The following is a 5999-nucleotide window of genomic DNA, read 5'->3' on the forward strand; positions in this document are numbered from 1 at the left end:
AACTTTACAATATTTTTACTTAATTTTTTCTATCCCATTTCCCAAAATCTAATAAAACATCTTCACTCAAACCATTCCATTACTATTCTTAAAATTATAATATACTCCAATTCTCCAAACATGCTGTGTTCAAAAAGCTTCCTATGGAGAGTTCAAATATTAAAGCTCTCTGATCAGGTTGTTTGTTAAGAGGCATAGTTAGTCAATGCTTCAAGATGGACACTCCCATGCTGTTTCTTTGCATACATATATATTATATACCATTAATGCTTTCCATCCCGTGCGTGTTGTTCCTTCCATATGTGCCAATGCTTTCTATTTTCCTAGCCTGGAAACGTATTCTTTGATTCACCAAAATCTGTATAAAAGGAAAAATAATGTAAGCAGGTCAGGAATTTTTATAATTTTGCATTTCATATACTTTAATATATATATATATATATACATATCAGCAATATATATATATATGTGTCACAAATATATATATATACATAAAAATACCAAATAGATAAATAGATTATTTATACCGAATATATACATAAAAAGCAAAAGAAGAATAAGAAAAAGACGGCCAATTAGACAGGAATGAAACTAAACTTATTTTCGAAGTTAAAGCAAAGGGTATGTAGCATCAATTGGACCCCTTCACCTTTCTCCATTACCCAAGTAATTATAAAAGAAAATATAGAGCAAACAATATAATTTGGCTGTCCAACTTATATAACTTTGGTAACATTCGAATATAACTTTTCTCTCTTTCCGGATTTCTAAGAAATTTTCAGAAAGCAAACTATATATATATATATATATATATATAGAAAAATTATATACATAAGCCTCACACTCCTGCACACCACTTAAAAATATGTGAATTTATTCTTTTACCCTCATGTTTCATGAAATATGAAATATGAGGATAAAAGAGTAAAATCACATATTTTTTAAGTGGTGTATAGAGTATGAGACTTATGTGTAACATAACTCATTCTTGACTACCCCATTTACACCCTGGAGTTTGTACAGTTTATTTTCTTGGTGCAGCTGCAAATTATTAAATGAATATCAAAGAATTAATTTGGCTACCAATCAGTTGGACAGCCATTATATGGATCAAAATTCAATTTCTCATTCAGCCAAAACAAATTTCTTAAGGCAGAAATGCCATAAGTGGAACCATTGAAAAGGGTGCGTGGGATGATAGATAAAGCAGTTTCATTTCTGAGTTTGGGACAGGAAGAGTGAAATTAAGCCAGCCGAAATATTGCAAAGTCATATATATAACTCTTTGACTGATATACCAGGTTTGTTTATCAGTACCTCCGTGAGTGAGTTCAGGGATACCTTCATCAGCACCATATCGGCCAATCGAAGGCTCCCATGTACGAGTTCTAACCCGTTTGGGTGTGTTCCAATAGACGACACCCAGAGCCTATATATATATTTGAACCAAGTGCATAACAAATTACATAAAATGTATAGTCCAACTCATGATGAGAGCGGAAAAAAAAATTAGAAGGTTTGTTGATTTGAAAAAGAAATGAGGCCGAGTCAAGTAAACACTGATCACTACCTGCAAAGAGATCAATTAAAAAAAGTTGTGCGCGCGGGGTTGTGTGCGTCTGTGAGAGAGAGAGAGAGAGAGAGGAGACTTACATTTCTGGTGAGGCACATGCAATGTGATAGTCTGGTAATCCACCGATTCGATGTGACCACGAAGCCTTTGGAAACAAATTGCTCTGGAAAATCACTCGGAAAGGCAAATAGAAGAGAGAAAAATAAGTGGAAATTATGACTAAGCATAATAAAGTTCAAACTATATATATATATATATATATATATATATATATATATATATATATCTCTCTGTGTGTGTGTGTGTGTGTGTGAAGTTAGGCATAATAAAGTTCTAACTAATCATGATCAGCTGTTGACGGAAATTAAGAGCCTGGGTTTCGGCCAACCTATGCATTTTGTTATGGCTCCGGGAGGGAAAATCCGTGCATGAAGAGGCTATGAGCACTTATCGCAGAGGGCAGCGAATTGAGCACTGCCGGAATCGGCAATGGCTAGATCAGCAATAGATCACAAGTTGCAGAACAAGGTCAATACATACCAATCGACCCCGTGATGAAGAAGAAGCTCTCTGAAAATGTCGGCCAAATCCTGAGCTTCTACTCTTCTAGATCTAGATCTCACTGAGTCTAAACTTTAAGAAAATGAGTACTGCTGCCTGCAAGTCTCTCCCTCGTTTTATAGGGCTGTATGTCCGTTTCATTTTAGAACCTGATGAGAACGTACACTGCATGCCCAACCGGCAGTTTAGATAAGGGGCATCTTTCAGATTGGAAAAATAAAAATAAACAAATAAGAATCTTTTTAATTAATAAGATTCGAACAATAACTTATTTAGATTTTTTTTTTTAAATGGAATCGACATGATCTGTTTTACGCTCCTATGATGAGAATGTAGTCTCCTGCATGAGAAAGAAATGAGAATCTATTTTCATCGGTGAGTTGTAAAAAAAAAACAAATTAGGATTATTTCATGCACGTACGACTTTTATCGTCGTTCTTTATATATATATATATATATATATATATATATATATATATATATATATCAGCCGCATAAATTCAAAATAAATGACGTCTATTTTTGCTAAAATTTGATTTTTTTTAGTATTTTTAATGCAGTTCTTTATGGAGTTATTACCTTTGTAAAATCCCATTACATAAATGAGGATTTGTTTTTGTAGTTATATGTAAAAACTAAATAAATATTTCCAACAATTTATACGGTTTTTTTTTAATAAGAAATAGACATCATTCAATCATGAAAGTGAAGTTACAGCTGTAACCTGATACATACAAAGAAAATCTCAGATTACAAGCCAACTACTCACAGTTGGGGCTCCACTAGTACACAAATTCCTTTGTAACTGGTATGGTCTTAAGTTCTGTAAATCTCTACAGACAAACCGTCTGAGAGACCACACTCTACCTAAAACCGTGAGTCAAAATGTCCAAGAGATTTTTTTTTTTTTTTTTTTACCTAAACAAAAGGAAATAACAATAAACATAAACATAGATGTGAAAATGACAGATTACAAGTGTAGATCCGAATTTTCAGCTTGAAGAAAAGCACAATACAAGAAACAAAGAGACTATGGCGGCGTGTGGCGGCCAGTCGAGTCTAAAGTAACCGAGGTCTCTTGTCCTAGAAACGCCACGCGTGGTGGCAGTAAAAGCTTCCTGGTGTGTAGCGCGTGGATCTCATGCGCTACTATGACCCACGCGTGTGACTCATGCGCCGCTCAGTTCAACGAAAGCCTTCGAATGTCCGAAGGACTGGCAGCCTGGGAATCCTACAAAGGGGCTCGTGGTGGTCGCTGGGCTTCGGAAAACAGCAGATCGATGTTTCGCCATACTTTGGACGGAAAATCAAACAAAAACTGGAAAATTAAAAGCTACACACTCCCTGGTCTAACCAGATGGCAGGAAGGAAGGAGGAGCCAGAGCTCCACACTCCCAAGGTTGGGTTTTTGCTGGGGTGTCTCTTTCCAGAGAAAAGGGAGACGGAGCTTTCAGCTAGGGTTATTTTGCCTAATTCCACTAATTTAAGATTTCAAGTTTTAAAGTTTAGAATTAGAAAAGGATCAACAATTTATACAGTTTTATATTTTGAAAAAAGAACGAAAATATCACAACATGAGTTTTTATTCCCTATGTATAAAGGCTATAATAGGTAGTCTATTTGGTATTTAAACACTTTGCACAAAATAATCTTATGTAAGTACGTGTAAGAAGAACATCAATATTATTAATGAATGCAGTAAAGTAGTAACTAGAAACCATACCATGATTCTCCATCAATTCCCAACCGGATGCCTAGTCCAACAGCCATGGGAACTGCATCGATCCAAACACCACAAGGTGAGAAAATAATGTTGACAACAACAATATGCATGTAGATCTATGATAATGGCCGCAACAAATGTATATAGAAAATAATGACGTGCATGCGCATACAAAAACACAGAGTGATTTACATTTATATGGTAATTCACTGATTCGATGAGAGAACGAAGTCTTGAATGGCGATCTTGATGTCTGATTCTCTTCCTGTTTGATAATTTGAGAATATCTCTACTCTCCTTCATCTCGAAACATGAAAGATCAAAGAGAATAACATGATGCCTACGCTCCAGTGTAGTAGATGAGGGAGGCATGGATCGGGCAGAAGATTGTCGGAGCTTGCGAGGGGTCGAAAGGGCCAAATTTGTGGCTATTGGGAGCGGTTTAGGGGGCTTTTTCTAGAAGAACTCTTGAAATTCAAAAAGGCAACACAACAAAGGACTGATGGACAAACATAAAGAATTGTGAATACTGCAATATTGGAGCTTGCATTGCTATATATGTGCATAATCTTATTTATTCTATATATAACATTTTATTATTGCTTGATTTATTCTATAAAAGTCCCACGCAACAAATATTCTATAATTGAAATTTTAATAAGGAATTACAAAATGAGAAATGTTACTCTTCATCCTATATTAAATTTTGTCATCTTCAATCACACATTTTGATGTGGTAATTTTTAATTGATTGGTGGTAACAAGTGTATGGTGATGATAAATATAGGATAAAGAATAAGGATACACTTTCAAAAATTTTAAAAAAAAAAAAATTTTAAAAAAGATAGATAAATAAATCTAAATAAATAAACAAGGAAATTTTCAAAGGAAATCAATTTGAAATTTTGGAAATTAAGTGTAAAGTGCAAACCCTAGGAGAATACGAAGGGACGAAACCCTAGCACAGCAAAGGGATGAAACCCTAGCAAAGCAAAGGTTGAGAGAAGTTTTTGGAGAAAAAAATACCTCAATTGAATTAAAACCGTGTGTATACAGTGACCAAAGCAAGTATGTATATCAGTACATAGGAAAATAAAATACATGTGACTAACACGTGATACAAAGAAGAATTAAAAGAATAAAAAGAATAAATTTAATTCATGATACCCCCCTTCAAGATGGAGAGTATAAAGAATGGACTCTCATCTTGGAAACTAAGTAATGAAATTGTTGAAAACCAAGAGGTTTGGTTAACACATCAGGAAGTTGATGTTAGAAGCCAAGTGAAAGGTCTTGATAACTCCAGCTTGAATTTTTTCTCAAATAATGTGACAATCTAGCTTAATGTGCTTTGTTCTTTCATGGAAGATTAGATTGGCAGCAATGTGTAAGGCAGCCTGACTATTACAAAAAAGTTGAGCACTATAAGTATGAGAAATACCAAAATCAGATAAGAGAGTGAAAAATCAAATAATATCACAAGTGGTAAAAGTCATGGATCTATACTCAACTTCTGCAGAAGATCTAGAAACATGGGTTTGTTTATTTGTTTTCCAAGAAACAAAGGAATCTCCAAGAAAAATACAATAACTACTTGTAGATCTTTTACTGTCACGACAAAAGGCCCAATCAGAATCAGCAAAAACTTTGAGAGATAATGAATTGGCATCTGGGAAGAAAAGACCATGACCAAGAGTGCCTTTGATATATTGTAGAATTATGTAGGTTGCTTGTAAATGGGGTTGTCTAGGCTGAGACATAGAAAAGACAACAGGTTTAGAAGCAAGTAAACTGGCATCTTGAAGAATCTCCAAAGAATATTTTCTTTGACACAAAGAAATACCAGCAGGAAATAGAGTCACTTCCAGACCAAGGAAATATTTGAGCTTACCAAGGTCCTTAAGCTTAAACTTCTCATCAAGCAAAGACTTTAAAAGATCAACATATTTCATATCATTACTAGCTATGAGAATATCATCAATATAGACAAGAAGGGCAATAAAAGATAAACCCTCAATCTTAGTAAAAAGAGAATAATCAGCTTTGGGTTGTTGCAAACTTGGGACCCCTTTTTAACATAAAAACCAGGAGGTAAAACCATGTATACTTCTTCAGATTAGTCCCCATGCAAAAAAATATTAT

General features: G+C 34.5%; 1 long non-coding RNA gene across 1 annotated transcript; it reads right to left on the minus strand.

The window, feature by feature from the left end:
• Positions 1-288: 288 nt before the first annotated feature.
• Positions 289-2160, minus strand: LOC118344281. Its single transcript, XR_004798040.1, has 3 exons — positions 1962-2160; positions 1654-1736; positions 289-358 (listed from the first exon to the last, which is right to left on the minus strand). It is a non-coding gene; the product is annotated as an uncharacterized LOC118344281 (long non-coding RNA).
• Positions 2161-5999: the final 3839 nt, after the last annotated feature.

Source organism: Juglans regia, chromosome 13 (assembly GCF_001411555.2).
Source record: "Juglans regia cultivar Chandler chromosome 13, Walnut 2.0, whole genome shotgun sequence".
NCBI lineage: Eukaryota > Viridiplantae > Streptophyta > Magnoliopsida > Fagales > Juglandaceae > Juglans > Juglans regia.